Below are 23524 nucleotides of genomic sequence, written 5' to 3' on the forward strand. Positions count from 1 at the left end.
GAACTGCCAGAGACTTTAAATGACTGTGATGGATGTGGTAAAAGATTGAGTGAGAAAGATATACAGCATGCATTATATGTGAAAAGATCAAGAATTTCAGGAGGCAGAAACTCTAGAAAAAGTTAAATTGAAATGTTAGAGATTCTTTAAAAACATCATAGATGAATAATTTTCTCAGTGAGTTTGTCAGCAGATAGGAAAGAATCAGTGAAACTGAAGATAGGTCAATAGAAATCCAAAATGAAACAAGCAGAAGAAAATAAACCAGAACAAAAATAGCATTTAGGCTGGGCGCGGTGGCTCACCCTTGTAATCCCAGCACTTTGGGGAGGCCGAGGTGGGCGGATCACCTGAGGTCGGGAGTTCGAGACCAGCCTGACCAACATGGAGAAACCCCGTCTCTACTAAAAATAAAAAAAAAATTAGCAGGGTGTGATGGCACATGCCTGGAATCCCAGCTACTCGAGAGGTTGAGGCAGGAGAATTGCTTGAACCTGGGAGGCGGAGGTTGTGGTGAGCCAAGATCCCGCCATTGCACTCCAGCCTGGGCAACAAGAGAGAAACTCCATCTGGAAAAAAAAAAAAATTAGCTGGGTGTGGTGGCGGGCACCTGTAATCCCAGCTACTCAGGCTGAGGCAGGACAATCGCTTGAACCTGGGAGGCGGAGATTGCAGTGAGCTGAGATTGTGTCATTGTACTTCAGCCTATGTACAGAGCGAGACTCCATCTCAAACAAAAAAAAAATGTTGAGTAGTTGTGAGACTATAGCAAACTGTCAAATATACAGATAATTGGAGCCCTAGGAAGAAAATGGGGCAGAAGAAATATTCAAAGAGCTAATGGTTGAGAATTTTTTCATTAGTAAAAGACAACAAACCAGAGGTCTGTGAAGTTCAGAGGACTCCAAGCACCATAAATATAAACAAAAAACCCTCAACTCCTAGGCACATTATAGTCAAACTGCTGAAAGTCAAAGAGAAAGTTTTGAATGTAGCCAGAAAAAAAGTATTTCATACAGGCCAGGCATGGTGGGTCATACCTGTAATCCCAGCACTTTGGGAGACTGAGTGGCAGACTCACTTGAGCCCAGGAGTTTGAGAGCAGCCTGGGCAACATAGCGAGACTTCATCTCTACAAAAAAAAATTATCCAGGTGCTCTGGAGGTGCCTGTGGTCTCAGCTACTCAGGAGACTGAAGTGGGAGGATCGCTTGAGCCTGGGAGGTTGAGGCTGCAGTGAGCCAAGATTGTGCCACTGCACTGTAGCCTGGGTGATAGAGTGAGACCTAGTCCCACAAAAGACTTCCTCAGACAAAAGTTGTGGGGTTTGTTGCCAGTAGATCTGCCCTGTGAGATGGAGGAAGTTCTTCAGGCAGAAGTGTATCCCATCACACTGCAGTTCTCTTCTGGTGCTATATCTAGTTTAATACAATTCAGACCAGGCAAATGAAGAGACATATACGGCAAGGCCTAGCAGAGTCTCAAGCACACATCCTCCAAGCCCTCTCCCCATGGAGTCTCTCCTGACAAATCGGGGTCAATGAGCTTCTAACCAGGAAGCTCCCCTGAGCCTTGGTGTTGAGAGTTTTTATTGGGGCTTTGTTACTTGGGCACAATTGATAGAGCGCAGTCTCTAGCCCCTCTCCCACCCCAGTCAGAATGGTTTCAAACCCCAACCGTCTAATCTCATGGTTTGTCTTTCTGGTGACCAGCCTCTATCTTGAGTCAGCTCATCTCAGCAAAAACATGGAGGCTCATGAATAACAAAGACATGCCTATCACTCCGGAACATCCAATAGTTTTTGAAGCTCCTTCTGAGGAACTGGGAACAAAGACCCAGATGGAGTCTTCAAAAAACATGTAGAAGTAAAATGCTAGACAATTGTGTTACAAAGAGTGAAAGGGAAGAAATATCGTGACCCTTAACACAGGGATTAGGAGTGCTAACCTGCTGTGCAGTCAAAATTCTTCTATCACTTGACTCCCAAAACATGAACTACTAATAGCCTGCTATTGACTGGAAGCCTTACTGATAGCAGTCAAAAGACAGTTTTTATGTTTTATATATTATATATTTTTGTGATAAAGCAAGCTAGAGAAAATATTAAGAAAATCATAAGGAAGAGAAAAATGTATTTACTATTTAATGAGTGGAAGTGGATCCCTCATAAAGGTCTTCCTTCTCATTTTCAGGTTGAGGCTGAGGAGGAGGAAGAGATGGGATTGGTCTTGCTGTCTTGGATGGAGGTGGTGGAAGGGGAGGTAGGAGAGACAGGCATACTTGGTGGAACTTTACTGAAATACATAATTTCTGACTTCTTTCTTTTTCTTTTTTTTTTTTTTTTTGCCTGGGCTGGAGTGCAATGGCTCAGTCTTGGCTTACTGCAGCCTCCGCCTCCTGGGTTCAAGCGGTTTTCCTGCTTCAGCCTCCCAAGTAGCTGGGATTACACGCGCCCGCCACCATGCCCGGCTAATTTTTTGTATTTTTAGTAGAGACAGAGTTTCACTGTGTTGGCCAGGGTGGTCTGGAACACCTGACCTCGTGGTCCGCCCGCTTTGGCCTCCCAAAGTGCTGGGAGTACAGGCCTGAGCCACTGCACCCGGCCTGCTTTTTCATTTCTCTAAAAAAGTTTCTGTATGATAGCAACCTTCTGTTGTATGCTTTAGTTTTAGTTCCCGTGCCATAAAAGCTCTGTGTCCTAAAGAAGTCAAGTGCAGTCTTGGGGAATGGGGACCTTCTGCCAGATTGCCCAGTGTCCACGTGTTTTTGGCACTGCTTCTTCCTCATCGTTTGGCACCACGTTGGAAGTACTGACATCTGTCAAGGTGTGTTCTGTTAATTCCTCTGGTGTGGTGTCTAATAGCTCTTGAATTTCTCTAAGATCCACATGTTGAAGTCCTTACCCACCCCCCTACCCTTTTAAAAGCATATGCACAGTCTTTTCATGATTTCCTCGACTGGCTCTCATAAATCCTGTGAGGTCAGGCGCAGCATCTGGACATCGTCCTCTCCAGCAGGAATTGATTGTTTCAGGCTCATGGCCTTCACAGCTTTTTCTGTAACAACCTTGGCATCTTCAGCAGGATAATCCTTCCAGACTTAAACGATGTTCTGTCTATTGGGATTCTCTTCCATAGCATTGACAATTCTTTCCATAGAGTACCGTGTGTTATGAGCCTTAAAGGTCCTTATGACCCCCTAATCTAGAGGCTGAAGGAGAGGTGCTGTGTTTGGGGGTAAGTAGACCACTTCATTGCCATCAGTATTGAACTCATGGGGTTCTGAGTGGCCAGGGGCGTTGTCCAATATCTAAAGAACTTTAAAAGGCAATCCCTTACTGGCAAAGTGTACTTCCTGACTGCAGACAAAGAACATCGATGGAACCAGTCCAGAAAAAGGGATTTTGTTGTCCCAGTCTTGTTCCACAACCAAGAGACTGGCAACTGGTGTTTATCTCTTCCCCTTCAAAGCTCAGGGGTTAGCAGCTTTGTAGATAAGAGAGTCCTGATCATAAACCCGGCTGCATTTGCACAAAGCAGTAGAGTTGGCCTCTCCCTGCCTGCCTTCAGTGCTGGGGCTCACTTTTCTTCCTTACTAATAAGTGTCCTTTGTGGCAGTTTTTTCCAGAATAGGGCACTTTTGTCTGCATTAAAAACCTATTCAGGAAGATTTTCTTTTCCTCAATGATTTTCTTCATGGCATCTGGGAACCCTGGTGCCTCTTGGTTGGCAGAAACTGCTTCTCCTGTTATCTTAACATTTTTTAAGCCAACCCTCTTTCTAAACTGATCAAGCCACCCTTTGCTGGCATTAAATTCTCTAGCTTTAAGTCCTTCACTTTCAGCTAGAACCAGTGGCTCATTCCTATAATCCGAGCACTTTGGGAGGCCAAGGGAGGAGGATTGCTTGAGACCAGGAGTTCAAGACCAGCCTGGGCCACATAGTGAGACCCTCTCTCCATAAAGAAACAAAAAATTTAATCACGTGCAGTGTGGCACATGCCTGAATCCTTGCTACTTAGGGGGCTGAGGCAAGAGGATGGCTGTGCCCAGGAGTTCAAGGTTTCAGTGAGCTGTTCAAGGCTGTCACCCACTTGGGTGACAGTGAGACTCTGATTGATTGATTGATTGATTGATTGATTGATTTTGAGATGGAGTCTCACTTTGTCTCACAGCCTGGAGTGCAGTGGCATAATCTGCTCACTGCAACCTCTGTCTCCTGGGTTCAAGCGGTTCTCCTGCCTCAGCCTCCCGAGTAGCTGGGATTACAGGTGCCAGCCACCACGCCTGGCTAATTTTTTTGTTTTTAGCAGAGATGGAGTTTCACCACGTTGGCCTGGCTGGTTTCGAACTCCTTAGCTTAGGTGATCCGCCTGCCTTGGCCTCCCAAACTTCTGAGATTACAGACATGAGCCACTGCGCCCGGCTAAATCTTACTCCTTCTATATGTATTGGCATTCCTCTGTAAAGAAGAGCTTCGCTTTTCCTCTTTATTTTTATTTTTATTTATTTATATGTTACCATGTGCTTGTGTGTTCTTTAGATCCAGTAAGGTATATTCCATTACCATTGTTCGTCATGTTGACCCTCAGATTGTCCTAAATTTGGCCAGCAGACTTCCTTCAAGCTGGTGTGTTTTTGACATGTTCTTTTTAGTTTTGGAGCCCTTCCTTTCTTCCATAGCAAGAGGGTTCCTGTGCCAGACCTTGAGGGAGTGATTTCTCAGAGGAACCCTGAAGCTCCTTTTAAAGGGAATCGTTTTTATAAAACCAAGATTTGGGCTTTGTGTGTGGAGAGGTCGTTGCTTCCAGACCTTTCAGTTGACAAGAGATAGGAGATACACGTGTGTGTGTGTGTGTGTGTGTGTGTATATGGACTTACACACAAATGATTCTACAGAGGAATAAATGTATAGAGAATTTCCATTGTCTCCAAATTCAGATTGAACCCCAGGGGGCCATTCCTTGCTTTCAGATAGTCCGTGTTGTGCCTCCCTCCTCCAGTGTGAGCCTTGCTCCCCAAATAACAACCATATCTTTGCTTATTTCGCTCTGGCATACATATCCATATTAATATTTTAAGCATTATTATTATTATTATTATTATTTTATTTTATTTTATTTTTTTTGAGACGGAGTCTCGCACTGTCACCAAGGCTGGAGTGCAGTGGCACGATCTTGGCTCACTGCAAGCTCCGCCTCCTGAGTTCATGCCATTCTCCTGCCTCAGCCTCCCGAGTAGCTGGGACTACAGGCGCCCGCCACCCCACCCGGCTAATTTTTTGTATTTTTAGTAGAGACGGGGTTTCACCGTGTTAGCTAGGATGGTCTCAATCTCCTGACCTCGTGATCCGCCCGCCTCGGCCTCCCAAAGTGCTGGGATTACAGGCGTGAGCCACCGCACCCAGCCTACTTTAAGCATTATTATGCCACCAATATGGCACTTAAATTTCAGAACTCTGTTTGCCCTTAGAATGTACCCCCATGTTTGTACAGTTAGAGTACTCTAAATTAACGTGATGTCTTTAGACCTTTTTTTGGTTGATTGGTTGTGTTTTACAGGTATTGTTATCTTTTTATTGATACTGAACTCTAATTTTTGTTTGAAAGAAGGCATTTCTAGTTTGTTTTTATCCTGTTTATTAGTATGATCATATATAGTTGAAGATTATGATACAGAGTTGTCATTAAGTTCAGTATTATTTCACATTCTAGTTGTTCAGTGTGTTTTTGAATTAAAGAATTATTCGGAAGGGAGTTTACTTTGTTTTTTACAAGCCCCCAGGCCTTTAGGCAAAACTCTTGGGGCTGGATGTGTTCCGGAATTCAGACTTTTTCAGGGTTGAGAAAGATGCAGTGAGTATGTTACATGTGCACCACACTTACGGCAAGGCTTTAATCAGATACCCCAAAGTTTGTAGTAAACATAAGACTGCTCACCCTTAATGTGAGAAAGTCTGCCTAATGCCGTGTGTCCTATTCTGGTTTGGGTATCTCAGAATTGTAGATAACCAGTGGTGCACTTATGTGTGTTTCCCATCTTAGGATTATGTTGATAGAGAAGAAATCATCCCCCACAAGTATACCTTTACTTGATTAGAAATATTTATACAGCTTGTAGAGAAATTCTCTAGGTATGTCTCAAGGATTCAGTTTCTAGATTTTGAAAAATGCTGAAATAAAAGTATAAGTACTAGGATATATGTGCAAAGAAGTCATATTAATATTTACTATTGCTAAATTAGCTTTATAGAGTCAGTTGATTTTATCAAGAGCCTTGAAAAAGTGCCCATCTTTTTCTTTTTTTTTTTTTTGGAGACGGAGTCTCACTCTGCCATCGAGGCTGGAGTGCAGTGATGCAATCTTGGCTCACTGCAACCTCCCCCTCTCAGGATCAATTGATTGTCCTGCCTCAGCCTCTCTAGTAGCTGGGACTACAGGTGCATGCCACCATGCCCGGCTAATTTTTTTATTTTTTAAATTTATTTTTATTTTATTTTTATTTTTTTTTTGAGATGGAGTCTTGCTCTGTCGCCCAGGCTGGAGTGCAGTGGCGCAATCTCAGCTCACTGCAAGCTCCGCCTCCCGAGGTCGCGCCATTCTCCTGCCTCACCCTCCCGAGTAGCTGGGACTACAGGCACCCGCCACCACGCCCAGCTAATTTTTTGTATTTTTAGTAGAGACGGGGTTTCATCGAGTTAGCCAGGATGGTCTCGATCTCCTAACCTCGTGATCCGCCCGCCTCGGCCTCCCAAAGTGCTCGGATTACAGGAATGAGCCACCGCACCCGGCCAGTAATTTTTGTATTTTTAGTGGAGAGGGTTTCACCATGTTGGCCAGGCTGGTCTCGAACTCATGACCTCAGGTGATCCACCCGCCTTGGCCTCCCAAAGCACTGGGATTACAGGTGCGAGCCCAGCTCCTGATGTTCTTTAAGGGTAGTGCTACTGGTTTAGGGTTACATTATTGTGGGACCGGTAGTCCTGTCCTTAGTGTGGGGTTCTATGAGCTGGATAGTCAGAAAAAGAACATACATTTTTAGCCAGAAATGGGTCCAGACAACTCTCCATGTGAGTCCAGGCTAAGGTGATTTGATAGCACTTTTAGCATCCTTACTCCAATCTTGAGTCATGATTTGAGCCACAGGGCAATCTAGACATTAAAATAGAGCAGCTGGGTGCGGTGCCTTATGCCTGCAATCCCAGCACCGTGGAAGGCCGACCTGCAAGGATTGTTTGAGCCCAGGAGTTAAAGACCAGCCTGTGCAGTATGGCAAGACCCCATGTCTACAAATATATATATATATTTTTAATTAGCTGGGCATGGTGGCACACACCTGTGGTCCCAGCTACTCAGGAGGCTGAGGCAGGAGGATCACCTTAGCCCAGGAAGTCGAAGCTGCAGTGAGCCATGATTGTGCCACTGTACTCCAGACTGGCTGACAGAGGGTGACCCTGTCTCAAAAAAATAATTAATAATGATAAAATAGAGCAGATTATGTATAATTTTTTTAGTAGTATTTCTCTTCCTACCTGTCCCTTGATCTGGAAAGTACTTGAAAAGATTTATATTTAGTGGTTGAGATAATTGTGACAGTTAAAGAGTTCTCAACTGGGATCAGTATTGCTTCTCGGGATGCCAGGTGGCTGTTACAGCTGGGGAAAGGCCACTACTGGCATGCTGCCAGATATCCCACTGGGGACACACACACACAGACACACACACACCCCTGCCTAAAATGTTCATTGTGCTGAGGTTGAGACCCATGCTTTGAAACTTGATTTGGTGGCACCTTTCGGGTATGCTCATAGGACCCTACCCCGGAGCGAGGCTTCGCTTCCTGAAGTCTGGGGTAGTTTGCATCATTCACTGTTTACTCCTGTGTGCCTTTTCACACCCAACTTTTTTTCTGAGGTGAAATTCACATAACATAAACCATTTTAAAGTGAATGATTCGGTGCCATTTAGTACATTTACAATGTGTTGCAACCACCGTCTCTACCTAATTCCATGACATTTTCATCACCTCAAAAGGAAACCCTGTACCCATTAAATAATTGTCCACTGCACACACATGTGCATGCACATGCAGACACATGCAGCCCCTGGCAACCACTGCATTCTGTCTCTTTGGATTTGTGTGTTCCGGATATTTCACGTAAATGGGGTTGTATATATGTGGCTTTTTGTGTATGGCATCTTCTGTCACTTAGCATATTTGTGAGGTTTGTCCGTCCGTGTTCTAGCAGAGACAGGACTAGGACTTCTTCTTTTTTTTTTTTTTTTTTGAGATGGAGTCTCACTCTGTCACCCCGCCCAGGCTGAAGTGCAGGGGTGCAACCTTGGCTCACTGCAAGCCCCACCTCTTGGGTTCATGGCATTCTCGTGCCTCAGCCTCCAGAGTAGCTGGGACTACAGACGCCCGCCACCATGCCCGGCTAATTTTTTGTATTTTTAGTAGAGATGGGGTTTCACCGTGTTAGCCAGTATGGTCTCAATCTGCTGACCTTGTGATCTGCCCGCCTTGGCCTCCCAAAGTGCTGGGATTACAGGCGTGAGCCACCGCGCCCGGCAATTTTTGTATTTTTAATAGAGACAAGGTGGCCAGGTTGGTCTTGAACTCCTGACCTCAGGTGATCCACCCGCCTCACCTTCCCAAAGTGCTGGGATTACAGGCGTGAGCCACCACGCTGGGCCTCCTTTATCTTTATAGCTGAATAATATTCCATTGTTTGGATAGACCACATTTTATTCATCCATTCATGCTCAGTGGGTATTTGGGCTGTCTCCACCTTCTGGCTGCTGAGTACTGCTGCTAAGAACATAATGTGTACATGCATTGAGTCCCTGCTTTCAGTTCTTTTGGGAATATACCTAGGAGTAGAATTGCTGGGTTATGGGGTAATTCTGTGTTTAATTTTTTGAGGAACTGCCAAACCGTTTTCCTTCCACACTCACTTTTACTGCCGGAAAAGTACGTGCTTGCTTGTACATAAGCAGCGTAATTGCAAAACGAAACTACTTTAAGTAAATGAATTAGAATTCACAGTTCAACTGGGAGATATTTCAGTTTGTTGATTCATCTCCTGACTCCAGACTAGATGTGTGCATGTGAGTCTGCAGACTCACAAGACACTGAATTAATAGGCAGGTGGTGACCTGTGAAGCCTCCACAAGTGGTCTTTTCACATAGTTTAATTTGAGGGAGCGATTACAGAAGCATCTTTAAATGTTCTGAAATCAGGCCAGGCTCAGTGGCTCAGGCCTGTAATCCCAACACTTTCGGAGGCTGAAACAGGCGGATTACCTGAGGTCAGGAGTTTGAGACTAGCCTGGCCAACATAGTGAAACCCCATCTCTACTAATAAATAATAAAAGGCATGGCGCGTGCCTGTAATCCCAGCTACTCAGGAGGCTGAGGCAGGAGAATCGCTGGAACCTGGGATGCAGAGGTTGCAGTGAGCCAAGATCATGCCACTGCACTCCAGCCAGGGTGACAGAGTGAGAATCTGTCTCAAAAAATTAATAAATGTGGCCATGCGCAGTGGCTCACGCCTGTAATCCCAGCACTTTGGGAGGCCAAGGTGGGCAGATCACGAGGTCAGGAGATCGAGACCATACTGACCAATATGGTGAAAACCCGTCTCTACTAAAAATATAAAAATTGGCTGGGCGTGGTGGCATGTGCCTATAATCGCAGCTACTCAAGAGGCTGAGGCAGGAGAATCACTCGAACCAGTGAGTCGGAGGTTCCAGTGAACTGAGATCATGCCACTGCACTTCAGCCTGGTGACAGAGCGAGACCACTGTCTCAGAAATAAAAAAAATAAAATAAATGTTCTGAAATCAGAAGAAATCTAGAATTGGACATATTTTCATTCCACCAGAAGTATGTCAAGAGGAGTCAGAAACCTCTCTTGTGATCTCTGTCACCATTCAAGCCACCTTCCTGGGCACCAGGGCCAGGCACTGGATGGGACCGTGTCAGCAGGAGAGGGACGGAGGGAGGGATTGGAAGTGTCCCAACATAGACTTGCCAGGACTCACAAAGTAGTTATTTAGTGGCTTCCTTGAGATTCAGATGAAATGCTCTCCACTGTCATGCCAAACAGGCAAAGTCTGGATTAAATTAATCTTCAGAATTTGTTGAATTGTGTTAGTGTTGTGTCTGTGTGTGTGTGTCCGTGTGTGTGTGTGTTTTGAGACAGAGTCTTGCACTGTCACCCAGGCTGGAGTGCAGTGGCACGATCTCGGCTCACTGCAATCTCCGCCTCCCGTGTTCAAGCAATTCTCCTGCCTCAGCCTCCTGAGTAGCTGGGACTACAGGTGCCTGCCACTAGACTCGGCGAATTTTTTGTATTTTTAGTAGAGATGAGGGTTCACCATATTGGCCAGGCTGGTCTCGAACTCTTTACCTTGTGATCCGCCCACCTTGGCCTCCCAAAGTGCTGGGATTACAGGCGAGAGCCACCGTACCTAGCTTTTTTTTTTTTTTTCTTTTCGAGATGGTGTCTTGCTCTATCACCCAGGCTGAAGTGTAGTGGCGTGATCTCCACTCACTACAACCTCCACCTTCTGGGTTCAAGTGATTCTCCTGCCTCTGCCTCCCAGGTAGCTGGGGTTACAGGTGCCTGCCATCACGCCTGGCTAATTTTTTTAATTTTTAGTAGAAACGTTTTTTTTTTAGTTCGCTGCCAAGAACATAATGTGTTCTTAAAACACATTAAAATTACAAACGTTTAATTTTTAGTTCGCCACATTGGCCAGACTGGTCTCGAACTCTTGACCTCAGGTGATGCGCCCGCCTCAGCCTCCCAAAGTGTTGGGATTACATATGTGAGCCACCGCGCCCAGACTGTTTTGTGTTTTTGTTTTGAGACAGAATCTTGCTCTGTCACCTAGGCTGGAATGCAGTGGAATGATCTCGGTTCACTGCAACCTCCACCTCCCGGGTTTAAGTGATTCTCCTGTCTAAGCCTCCTGAGTAACCGGGATTACAGGCTTGTGACACCATGCCTGGCTAATTTTTTTTTTTGTATTTTTAGTGGAGATGGGGTTTCACCATGTTGACCATGCTGGTCTCCAATTCCTGACCTCAGGTGATTTGCCTGCCTCAGCTTCCCGAAGTGCTGGGATTACAGGGGTTAGCCACTGGGCCCAGCCTGCATTAGTTTTTAAATTGTTACTGTAATTTTCCTAGTGATAGGATTCTAACCTCTATGCCCATACTTTTCAGTTTAATTCAAGGTATTTTCCCTGGGGCATTTCTAAGGATTCTTAAAGAAGTTGAGATCTGATTTCTTATTTTGTTCCCACGCTGAAAAACAAAATATGACAGTACTGCTAAATAAAGCAATTTTGGGGGAGAAATCGTAATAGGGAAGGGTCAAATTTATGTGTCGTTGCATAAAATATAGCTACTAGCAAAACAGAATATTTTATTCACAACCTGAGTGCAATGCAAATACAGCCTTTTCTGTTTGTTTCAGACAAGTTTACATGTATTGGAGACCAGACCAGAAGCCCTTCTGAATTAAGGTAATTTTGATATATTTGATCCTCATCAGTTTTAGAAAGACAATATATAAATTTCTTCAGAGTTTGTTTTTATAAATAGCTGGTGGGTTGGTTTTTTAAAGAGACAGTGTTTTGCCATGTTGCTCAGACTGGATTCTAACTCCTGGGGTCAAGGGGTTCTCTCACCTCAGCATCCTGAGTAGCTGAGGCTATAGACATATGCCAGCATGCCTGGTCAATATCCTGGTTTTTGTTACAGTTTTTTTCTATCTCTTTTAAGCCAAAGTTGGTTTTCAAAACAATTTGATCCTCAAAAAAAGCTTCCATTTAGTGTTGAGCAAGAAGGTTTAGGGTCCCAGTGATGAGGATTTACCTTCTGAATCAGAGTGGTACATCGCTAGCTTTTTTCGTTAGAAAGCAGGAGAGCCCGTTTTTCAAATCAGATCTTAGTTGAAATACCAATATATGGCCGGGTGCGGTGGCTGATGCCTGTAATCCCAGCACTTTGGGAGGTCAGGTTGGGTGGATCACAAGGTCAGGAGATCGAGACCATCCTGGCTAACACGGTGAAACCCTGTCTCTACTAAAAATGCAAAAAATTAGCCGGGTGCGGTGGTGGGCGCCTGTAGTCCCAGCTACTCTGGAGGCTGAGTCAGGAGAATGACGTGAACCCAGGAGGCGGAGCTTGCAGTGAGCCAAGATCGTGCCACTGCACTCCAGCCTGTGGGATAGAGCGAGACTCCGTCTCAAAAAAAAAAAAAAGAAAAAGAAAAAAGGTGAACATGATTCAGGAAAACAAAACAAAACAAAAACCCTTTTTGTTTGAATAAAGTGGGAATAATGAAGCCATGTTCGTAGTGAGTGAGTCTGGGTGAGGGTACATGGTTTCTTTGTATTATTCTTGCAACTCTTTGAAGTTTGAAATAATTTTAAATTAAAAAGCAAAATTAAATTGAATAACAATTAGGGGCTGGAACAATTGGATATTCTTTTTTTTCTGAGACAGAGTCTTGCTCTGTTGCCCAGGCCGAAGTGCAGTGGTGCAATCTCAGCTCTTTGCAACCTCCCCCTCCCAGGTTCAAGCCATTCTCCTGTCTCAGCCTCCCAATTAGCTGGGATTACAGGCGCTCACCACCACACCCAGCTAATTTTTGTATTTTTAGTAGAGACGGGGTTTCACCATGTTGGTCAGGCTGGTCTCGAACTCCTGACCTCAGGTGATCCACCCGCCTTGGCCTCCCAAAGCTGTGGGATTACAGGTGTGAGCCACCACGCCTGGTTAGTCAATTGGATATTCTTACGCAAAAGGAGAACTTGACATCATGTACAAAAATTAACTCAGGCCAGGCAAGGTGGCTCACCTGTAATCCCAGCATTTTGGGAGGCCAAGGTGGGCAGATCATCAGGTCTGGAGATCAAGACCATCCTGGCCAACATGGTGAAACCCCGTCTCTACTAAAATACAAAGAAAAAGATTTAGCCACGTGTGGTGGCACGCCCCTGTAGTCCAGCTACTCAGGAGGTTGAGGCAGGGGAATCGCTTGAACCCAGGAGGCAGAGGTTGCAGTGAGCTCAGATTGCACCGCTGTGCTCCAGCCTGGCGACAGAGTGAGACTCCGTGTCAAAAAAAACAAAAACAAAAAGGCCAGGCATGGTGGCTCACGCCTGTAATCCCAGCACTTTGGGAGGCCAAGGAGGGTGGATCACGAGGTCAAGAGATCGAGACCATCCTGGCTAACACGGTGAAACCCCGTCTACTGAAAATACAAAAAATTAGCCAGGCGCGGTGATGGGCACCTGACGTCCCAGCTACTCGGGAGGCCGAGGCAGGAGAATGGCATGAACCCAGGAGGCGGAGCTTGCAGTGAGCCAAGATCACGCTACTGCACTCCAGCCTGGGTGACAGAGTGAGACTCCGTCTCAAAAAAAAAAAAAAAAAAAAAAATTAACTCAATGGATCATATACCTAAATATAAAACCTAAAATTAGAAAAAATGAGATTTTGAATTAAGCAGTTTTTAGATGTGAGATCAAAGATACAATGCATAAAAGAAAACATCTATAAATTGAATTTGTTCAAAATTTAAAACTTCTGCTCCTTAGAAAACACAGAGAACGAAAGACAAACCATAGTCTGGCAGAAAATATTAGCAAATGTCTTTTAGATGACTTGTATCCAGAATAGGTAGGAACTCTCAAAACTCAATTTTGGCTAGGTACTATGGCTAACACCTGTAATCCCAGCACTTTGGGAGGAGGATTGCTTGAAGCCAGTTGTTCGATACCATCCTGGGCAATAAAGTGAGACCCCTGTCTCTTCAAAAAAAAAAAAAAAAGATACCAGTCAGGCGCGGTGGCTCACACCTGTAATCCCAGCACTTTGGGAGGCCCAGGCAGGTGGATCACCTGAGGTTGGGAGTTCGAGAACAACCTGGCCAACATGGGGAAACTCCATCTCTACTAAAAATACAAAAATTAGCTAGGTGTAGTGGCTTATGCCTATAATCCCGGCCATTTGGGAGACTGAGACACAAGAATCACTTGAACCTGGGAGGTGGAGGTTGCAGTGAGTCCAGGTTGTGCAACTGCACTCCAGCCTGGGTGATAAAGCGAGACTCTGTCTCCAAAAAAAAAATTTAGCCAGGCATCGTGTTGTGTGTCTGTAGTACCAGCTACTTGGGAGGCTGAGGTGGGAGAATCACTTGAGCCCGGGATGTTGAGGCTGCAGTGAGTCACGATCACACCACTGTACTCCAGCCTGGACAACAGAGCGAGACCCTGTGTCAAAAAAAAAAAAAAAAAAAAGCAATATTAAGAAATCAGGTAACCCAATAAAAAAGAGGCAAGTGACTTGAACAGACACTTTACCAGAAACTGTATAGACAGCAATTGAGTGCCTCAGAAGCTCAGCCGTCAGCAAGATGCAGATGGAGACCACAGCCCACGCCCCCATTAGAACGGCCGTGACACCCAGCGTTGTTGGGCGTGAGGAGCCGGGACTCTCCACATTGCTTATAGGATGTTGGGAATGTGACCCAGCATAACCATTTTGAAAACAGTTGTTTTTTTTTGTTTTTTGAGTTTGTTTTTTGTTTTTTTGAAAGAGGGTCTCACTCTGTCTCTTAGGCTGGAGTACAATGGTGTGATCATAGCTGACTGCATCCATGACCTCCTGGGCTCAAGCGATCCTCTGGCCTCAGCTTCCTAAGTAGTTGGGACTATAGGCATGCACTACCACGCCTGGCTTTTTTTTTTTTTTTTTTCTTTTTTTAATTCTTGTAATACGGGGTCTCAGTATGTGCCCAGGCTGGTCTTCAATTCCTGGGCTCAAGTGATCCTCCTGCCTTGCCTCGGAAAGTGCTCAGATTATAGTCATGAGTCACTGCACCTGGCCTGGCATTTTCTTGGAATGTTCAACACACACCTGTAGTATGATCCAGCCATTCCACCGCTAGGAATCTGCCCAAGAGAAGTGAAAGCAGATGTTCTCATAAACACTTGTACATGTAACAACATGCACAGATTTCAAAGTATCACATCTATCTGATTAACTCCACTGTTACACTGGTTGCCACTGCTACATATATTTTTGATTTCTGCAAAAGGGCCTACTTCACTGACTGGATGGAAAGTGTGGCAGGTGAGGCAGGAGGTAGTTTTCTGGCCATTACTTAAAACTTTTTCAGGGCAACAGTTTTATACCTGCTTTCATAGCAAGTCATATTTAGTAAGCATTTACTGTGTCAGTCATGGTTCTAAGGGGCTTGCATGGGTTCTAATGGAATTGTCATAGCATGAGCTGTGGGGACTATTACTGTCCCCACTTTCAGACAAAAAAATGTAGGCAGAGAGAAGTTAGGAAACCTACTGGAGGCCACCTGGTGAGAAGAGATAGAGTCTGGGTTAGAACCTGGGGCTTCCAACTTTCCTGCCATGAAGCGTCACTCTGCTTCCAGCCAGGGCTGTCAGACATCGTGATGGTCCTGCTTAAGTGGGCTGGACCTGCAAATGCCAATAAAAACACGAAAGTTTTTCTAGGAACAGAATTCTAACCCCCACCGCCCATTTGCTGTTGGGAAAGCACATAGTATTCATTGTAGTTTGCAGTAGTAAATGTAAAAACAAAGATTATTTTTATATACTGGAGTGCAGATGGCATGGCACACAGCAGTCTTTCCCCAAACTTGAGGATTTTCAGTCCCCTTATAAAAGGTGCTTGGAGACCGGGTGCAGTGGCTCATGCCTATAATCCCAGCACTTTGGGAGGCCGAGGAGGGCGGATCATGAAATCAGGAGATCAAGACCATCCTGGCTAACACGGTGAAACCCCGTCTCTAATAAAAATTTTAAAAATTAGCAGGGCATAGTGGCAGGCGCGTGTAGTCCTGGCTACTCGGGAGGCTGAGGCAGGAGAATGGTGTGAACCCGGGAGGCGGAGGTTGCAGTGAGCCGAGATCGCACCACTGCGCTCCAGCCTGGGCGACAGAGCGAGACTCCATCTCAAAAAAAAAACAAAAACAAAAAAAAGTGCTTGGAGTTTAGCCTCCTCTGTTGTGTGTGCTGCATGATTGTTAGTTTCTCACCACCTTTCCCTGTTAGATCTGTCTTCTGGATGGATGCCGTTCATTTCATGAGACTCTATCAGTTACATATAAAGTTTGGCTTTGAAATGATCAAAGTGGGACTTTCTATTTGGCCTCAACATGTTTGAAGATGTGTATCTATTGAATGATTTCCAATTGTCCTAGTATGTGCTAGATTTTGTGCTCTGCCCTAAAAGCAAAAAGAGGCCATAGGCTAACAGGGTTAGAAAAGGGAGAGCAGAATGGGAGATCAGATGTTTTTTGTGATGCATGAGAAATAATAAGGCTTCGGGAGAGTCAGTAGCCACTTCTGGGATTTCAGAGTTCCAAGGGTCAGAGGTAAGCTCTTAGCAGCTGTGCCTCACTGGCTCACCCCTGGCTGTTAGACCCCTCCCTGGAGAATCGCCTTCTGAGGGCTTTGTGACCGCACACCATGGTTCCTGCCCTTCCCCCAGTTGCCAGCGTCTGGTGGGTGAGTGAGCTCACTTGTGACTGGGACATGAAGGAGATGATTCTGGGGAGTCTCTTCACTTAGTCCAGAAATCCTCCCTCCATTGTTTGCTTTCTCTCCTTTTTCCCTTGAAGTTTATTTGTTAAAGACAGACTAACCGACCTGCCTGGTCGTCTGTCCTGGAGCGTTTCCCAGGCCATTGTGTAGTACCGTTGCCTCTGTGGGGTCATTGAACATGTTTCCCTGTCTTCTAGTTCTAGAGCTTTGGTCACATTCACTTTTTTGTTAAGATTACTTTATAGGCACAGGCAAAATCCTAAAGGTAAGATTTTTAAAATTGTTACCATTGCAAAAAATAGCACCTCAAACAAGAACAGTTGTGTTATTTTTGCCCATCTGCCTGCTGCTCAAATATTGGCCCATTAGCAAGGTCATGTCTAACAGCCATGCAAAGCAGCATCCTCCCTGCCCTCGCTGGCACACTTCACCCGTTCAGTGACCGTGTACGCTCCCAGCCTCTGTAACTCCACATGGTTTACCTGTTAGTCTTCTGTCTCCCTCAAACTAGAATCCAGCCTGGTTCATGCTGCTCAGCACCATGCTGAGGCTCTACAGTGCCTGTTGTGTTGGAGGGAGGGTCTGCGCATGCGTTGCTCTGCAGCTGCATTAGTGGTCGTGTCCTTTATCAGTTGCGGTGGTCCCCTGCTCCCCTTATTCCTCACAGTATTGTTAGGAGCGGTGCGTAAGGGAAGCAGGGCCTGAGGACTTTTTCCGTTGCCCTTTGAATTCCCACAGTCTTAGTTTTGGAGATTGACCTGGACTTGGGAATGAAAGAAAAATGGAAAAGTGAGTGAAATTGGTTTAAATTCCTCATGCAAACTCCTCTCTTTCAAAATGCTGCTTCGTCTTGGAGGTGAGCTGTGATCCTTGTGTGGTTGGTCAAGTTAGCAAATTTCCTGCCCCTGTGTAAGACACCGGGGCCGGTTTGGACTTCGGAAGTTGTCCAAACCATCCAGAGATGCAGCCATCCAGTGCTGCACAGGAGGCTCAGGGGTGTGCGGCTAGCTGGTGACCAGGTGACTCAGGACTGCCCTGTTGCTGCTTGGTGGTGGGACCACATGTGTGCACTTTGGTGAGCATGGTGCCTGTTGTCCTTGAGATTGTTAGTCAAAGGTACACGTCATAGTTTAATCACTGTAAGACTGACAGAGCACTTTCAGATTGGTTGTCTGATTTAATTTTCATTTTAGCTCTGTGATATAGATAACACCATTCCCATTTTGAATTAAGCAGATCAGAGTAAAAAACAATTTAGTGAAAGCATTATTCTTTGTATGTTGCAGAACCAGAACTTGAAATTATTTTTCAATATCTGTACCCTATTTTGTCATTGGCAAACTTGCAGCCTGAATGTTGTTATTGGTGACTGTGTAATATGGGGTCCTGAGGGCACCGCTGAGGTGCCCCTCCTAGACTCTCGGGGGTCTGGATGAGAGGCCTGGGCTGCTGCATTGCCATGAAGGGTAGAGGCACTACACGGAGCACATTGCATTGCAAATATGAAATATTCTGACTTTAAAAATCATGCTAACACTTGACTCACAAAGATGTTCTAAAGTAGGGGCAGATCCCTTCACCTGCTTGCTTTTAAGTTATTCAAATCTCTCTGAAAAGGATTTCCAAAACTCAGATTCTGAATAAAAGCCAATGGCAGATATGGGTCATCAGGAAGACTAGACATGAGGCCTCAGCAGAGCCTGTCTTAGTGGATTAGACGGGCAGGCTCTTGGAGTCAGCACAGCCAGAGCTTAGCCGTGACGTCGGCACCGGAGGAGAGGAGCCCAGGCCAGGGAAACCTGGTGGTGGGTGTTCTGGAAGGTCTGGGGGACTGAGGGAAGCGAAGAGAAAAGCAAAAGCAATTAAATGTGAGTAAGACTTTTAAAATTTACATTTATTCTTTAATTTTCAAAGGAAGCTGCATTAATATTATGTTTAGTAGAAAAATGTGACTAATAGTTATAATAAAAATGCTATTCTATCTTTCTTTAAAGTGAGTATATTTTTCTTTTTTCTTTTCTTTTTTTTTTTTGAGACAAGGTCTCACTCCATGTGCCCAGGCTAGAGTGTAGTGGAACAGTCATGGCTCACTGTAGCCTCAATTTCCCAGGCTCAGGTGGATTCTCCCACTTCAGCCTCCCAAGTAGCTGGGACTACAGGCGTGTGCCACTGCGCCAGCTAATTTTTGCATTTTTAGTAGAGACCAGGTTTTTGCCATGTTGTTGCCCAGCCTGGTCTTGAACTCCTGGGCTCAAGCCATCTGCCAGCCTCAGTCTCCCAAAGTGCTGGGACTACAGGCATGAGCCATCGCGCCCAGACCTATTTTAATTATAATAAAGCAGCTACAATTACTACATGTGACTGGGTGCGTGTAATCCCAGCACTTTGGGAGGCCGAGGCAGGCAGATCACTTGAGGTCAGGAGTTCAAGACCAGCCTGGCCAACATGGCGAAACCCTGTCTCTACTAAAAATACAAAAATTAGCCAGGTGTGGTGGTGCATGCCTGTAATCCCAGCTACTTGGGAAGCTGAGGAGGGAGAATCGCTTGAACTCAGGAGGTGGAGGTTGCAGTGAGCCGAGATCGCGCCATTGCACTCCATCCAGCCTGGGCCTCAGAGCTAGACTCAGTCTCAAATAAAATAACTATATGCAAATTTATATTATTTTTGACTTAGTATATAGTAAGCGTTTTCCCAAATTATTACTGTCTTCCTTATTGTTCTTAACGATATGTTACAGTTATTCCAGTAACTATTTAGAGACAGGATCTTGCTCTGTTGCCCAGATTGGAGTGCAGTGGTGCTATCGTAGCTCACTGCAGCCTTGAACTCCTGGGCTCAAGCGATCCTCCCACCTCAGCCTCCCAAGTAGGTAGGACTACAGGCACGTTCCACCATACCCAGCGAATTGCATCAAGTAACTTTTTTTTTGAGATGGAGCCTCATTCTGTCACCCAGGCTGGAGTGCAGTGGCACGATCTCCGCTCACTGCAGCCTCCGCCTCCCAGGTTCAAGCCGTTCTCCCACCTCAGCCTCCCGAGTATGTGGGATTACAGGCACACATCACCACACCTGGCTAATTTTTGTATTTTTTAGTAGAAACGGAGTTTCACCACGTTGGCCAGGCTGGTCTCGAACTCCTAACCTCAGGTGATCCACCTGCCTCAGCCTCTCAAAGTGCTGGGATTATAGGCTTGAGCCATTGCACCTGGCTACATCAGGTAACTTTAAAAAGTTAACTTTAGGCTGGGTGTGGTGGCTCATGCAATAGATTAGAGTCTAGCGCTTTGGGAGGCCTTGGCAGGAGGATCACTTGAAGCCAAGAGTTTGAGACCAGCCCAGGCAACATAGCAAGGCCTCGTCTCTACCAAAAATTTCAAAAATAGCTGGGTGTGATGGGTGGAGTCTGCTTGTAGTCCTGGCTACTCTGGAGGCTAAGGTAGAAGGATGGCTTGAACTGCAGTGAGCTATGATCATGCCACTCACTCCACCCTGGGCAACAGTGTGAGACCCTCACAGAGATTTTTTTTAAAAATGTAACATTAAGGCTGGGCGCGGTGGCTCACTCTTGTAATCCCAGCACTTCGGGAGGCCGAGGCGGGTGGATCACGAGGTCAGGAGATGGAGACCATGGTGAAACCCCGTCCCTACTAAAAATATAAAAAATTAGCTGGGCGTGGTGGCGGGCGCCTGTAGTCCCAGCTACTCGGAGAGGCTGAGGCAGGAGAGTAGCGTGAACCCGGGAGGTGGAGCTTGCAGTGAGCTGAGATCGCGCCACTGCACTCCAGCCTGGGCGACAGAGCGAGACTCCGTCTCAAAAAAAAAAAAAAAATGTAATGTCAACTTATTTTATTGAAACTGAAAAGTATAAAGAAAAAAGTTTTTCTTTGTTCTAGGACCCCAGATTAGCCTCTGTTAACTTTGTGTGCGTGTGTTGGTGTGTAGGGGGGTTAGTAAGCAAACTATATTTGAAGAATAATGAGAAGAATAAAAGCTGCTAACCTGTTTCTCTTTCTCCAAAAACAACGCCATAACATCTGGTGTGTCTAGAAAAAAGATGGCGGGCTGGGCACAGTGGCTCACACCTGTAATCCCAGCACTTTGGGAGGCCGAGGTGGGCGGATCACCTGAGGTCAGGAGTTCAAGACCAGCCTGGCCAACATGATGAAACCCGTCTCTACTAAAAATACAAAAAATTAGCCGGGTGTGGTGGCATGTGCCTGTAGTCCCAGCTACTCGGGAGGCTGAGGCAAAAGAATCGCTTGAAATCGGGAGGCGGAGGTTGCAGTGAGCCAGCACTGTGCCACTGCCCTCTAGTCTCAGCAACAAGAGCAAAACTCCATCTCAAGAAAAAATAAAACAGATGGCTTGCCCTGGCATTGGCGTTTGTCCTTTTTGTACACACAAAAGCATCATGCTTTGTACACTGTTCGTTTTTGTTTCGTTCACTGTCTGCACGGTAAAGATGAACTAAGAGCCACTGAGAAGGCTGTTTATGGGAACCAGAAGGTTGTTTGCTTCCCTTAAGTTCGCTCTTCCTGGCACCTGGTGCCCTTGCAGCCCATGGGGAATGTGATGGTCACGTTTTCTCGTCTCTCCTGCCTCATCCCATCAGCCAGTTCACTGCTGTGCCTGAACTCCTGCACAGGGTGTCTGGTGCATGTCCACATAACAAAAAGATGGTACTGATCATTGAGTTTATCTCCAAAAATTTTTTTAAATTTGATTGTAGAAAATACATTTTTAGGCCGGGCATGATGGCTCATACCTATAATCCCGGCATTTGGGAGGCCGAGGCGGGCAGATCACCTGAGGTCAGGAGTTCCTTACCAGCCTGGCCAACGTGGTGAAACCCCGTCTCTACTAAAAATACAAAAACTAGCCAAGCGTGGTAGCATACGCCTGTAATTCCAGCTACTCGGGAGGCTGAGGCAAAAGAATCACTTGAACCTGGGAGACAGAGGTTGCAGTGAGCAGAGATTGCGTCATTGCACTCCAACCTGGGCGATAAGAGTGAAACTCCGTCTCAAAAAAGAAAAGAAAATATATCTTTATCCTGGAGACTAGAGAATGTAATTTTTTTGAAAAAATTGAAATGCCTGACAATAGATTTTTCTTATCACTTCTATGTGTGGACTGAAGAGGGTCTGACCAGGAAATTTATTTTTATTGCTAACAAAAATTGTGTGTGTGTGTGTGTGTGTGTGTGTGTGTGTATGTGTGTATGTACACAGCGTTTTGCCATATTGCCCAGGCTGGTCGAAAACTGCTGGATTCAAGCAGTCCTCCCGACTTGACCTCCTAAAGTGTTGGGATTATAGCCCACCATGCCCAGCCAGGAATACACCTTTTTAAAAAAAATTGACAAACGTAGGTTTTGAGTCTCTGAATTGAAACTCAAATGTTGGCACAGGAGAGTGCTATAATAATTTCTGCTATTAACTATGAAAAAGAAGTCCGTCTGGTTTTTTTCTCTTTGCATGTGACTAAAGATGAAAGTTAGCAAGTTTTGGCATTACTACTTCTGAAATTTTGTGAGGTCACTAAGTTATATTGAGCTCATTTTAAAGATACTTAGATTTTTGGTAAATTTGTTTCTCTAGTCTCAAGCAATACAGCTGGGTGATTGTTGTGTACATGTTCTTGTATAATATGTGAAAAGAACATCTAATTAAAAGCAGTATGTAAGATTTCAGGAGTTATCCCACCTAATGATGGAATTTGGGCCTTTACACACCCACCCACCACCCTCCAGCCACAAGAAACATATCTTTTTTTTTTGAGACAGAGTTTCGCTGTTGTTGCTCAGGCTGGAGTGCAATGGCAAGATCTCGGCTCACTGCAACCTCCACCTCCCAGGTTCAAGCGATTCTCCTGCCTCAGCCTCCCGAGTAGCTGGGATTACAGGCACGCACCACCACGCCTGGCTATTTTTTGTATTTTTAGTAGAGATGGGGTTTCGCCATGTTAACCACGCTGGTCTCAAACTCCTGAACTCGAGTGATCCGTCGTCCGCAGCTTCCCAAAGTGCTGGGATTACAGGCGTCAGCCACCGCCCCCAGCCGGAACATCATTTTTGAAGCATCTCAGAACATGCGTTTCTCTTTCCCGAGATCCCAGGAGTTTGTTGTTTTTAGTCCCGTACTATAAAAATTAGCTTTACTTTTTAGTGTTTAAATGATCAGAAACTGTGTGTGTTAACTAAAACAGTTTAATTCGGGGTACTTCATAACATTAACTTGTTTTCTTCATGTTGATTTTGGAAGGATTAAAGTAGCTTTACAGACTAAGAACAATTCTATTATGTGTGGGGGGTGCTGGTGAAATAAAACTACCCCCAACTCTGTAAAATTGTGTGCATAATATAATTTGATCATGTGTGAAATACAAGTAAGTAGTGTCAGGGCATGCAGAAAGAATGCAAAGCACAAGGCATCCAGACAGCTTCCATTTGAGACACTACTCATCTTGTCCTGGCACTCTTACTGTTTAACACATTAACGTTCACAAATTGCAGTCGTTAGGATTTATATGTGAAAACCAGGGAAAGAATTAACCAGCCTTATCCCTTAAGAATAAACCGCCCTTGAGGTGTGACCTTGTCCATACCTAATTCCAGTGATGCTCCATGTGTGCAGGGAGGCCTGAGGTATTTTTCCTTAGTGAAGCTTTCCTCATGATTAAAAGATCCGTTTCAAATAATGCCTTTAGAAACAACTATTTGGTCAGAAATCTTTCTGACACCGTGTTGCTGTGCACCCTGCCTCCCCAGAGAGCAGTGGCAGCAAGATGCCTGGTCTGTGTGCTCGTGTTACGGGGCATGCCTTGCAGGCCTTTCTGGTTCTGTGGACCGTAGACACCAAGTATCTATACTGTAGGCCATTCGAATTCCTTTAGGCACACTAGGAAAGTTCAGACT

General features: G+C 45.3%; 1 protein-coding gene across 6 annotated transcripts in view; it reads left to right on the forward strand.

Moving 5' to 3' along the window:
• GNB1 (G protein subunit beta 1) overlaps positions 1-23524 on the forward strand; it is a 105551-nt gene that overhangs the window by 40440 nt on the left and 41587 nt on the right. For 3 of the 6 annotated variants that reach the window (XM_031007761.3, XM_031007757.3, XM_063705051.1), the window contains one exon: positions 11487-11535. The exons of 1 other annotated variant lie outside the window; for it this stretch is intronic. The gene's annotated coding sequence lies outside the window, so the exon portion shown is untranslated. Of the gene's footprint in view, positions 1-2192; positions 2262-2666; positions 2826-11486; positions 11536-23524 lie in introns of all 6 variants that reach the window. 2 more of the 6 variants (XM_063705030.1, XM_063705055.1) reach the window with 2 other exon arrangements.

The sequence above is a fragment of the Gorilla gorilla genome, chromosome 1, assembly GCF_029281585.2.
Source record: "Gorilla gorilla gorilla isolate KB3781 chromosome 1, NHGRI_mGorGor1-v2.1_pri, whole genome shotgun sequence".
Lineage (NCBI taxonomy): Eukaryota > Metazoa > Chordata > Mammalia > Primates > Hominidae > Gorilla > Gorilla gorilla.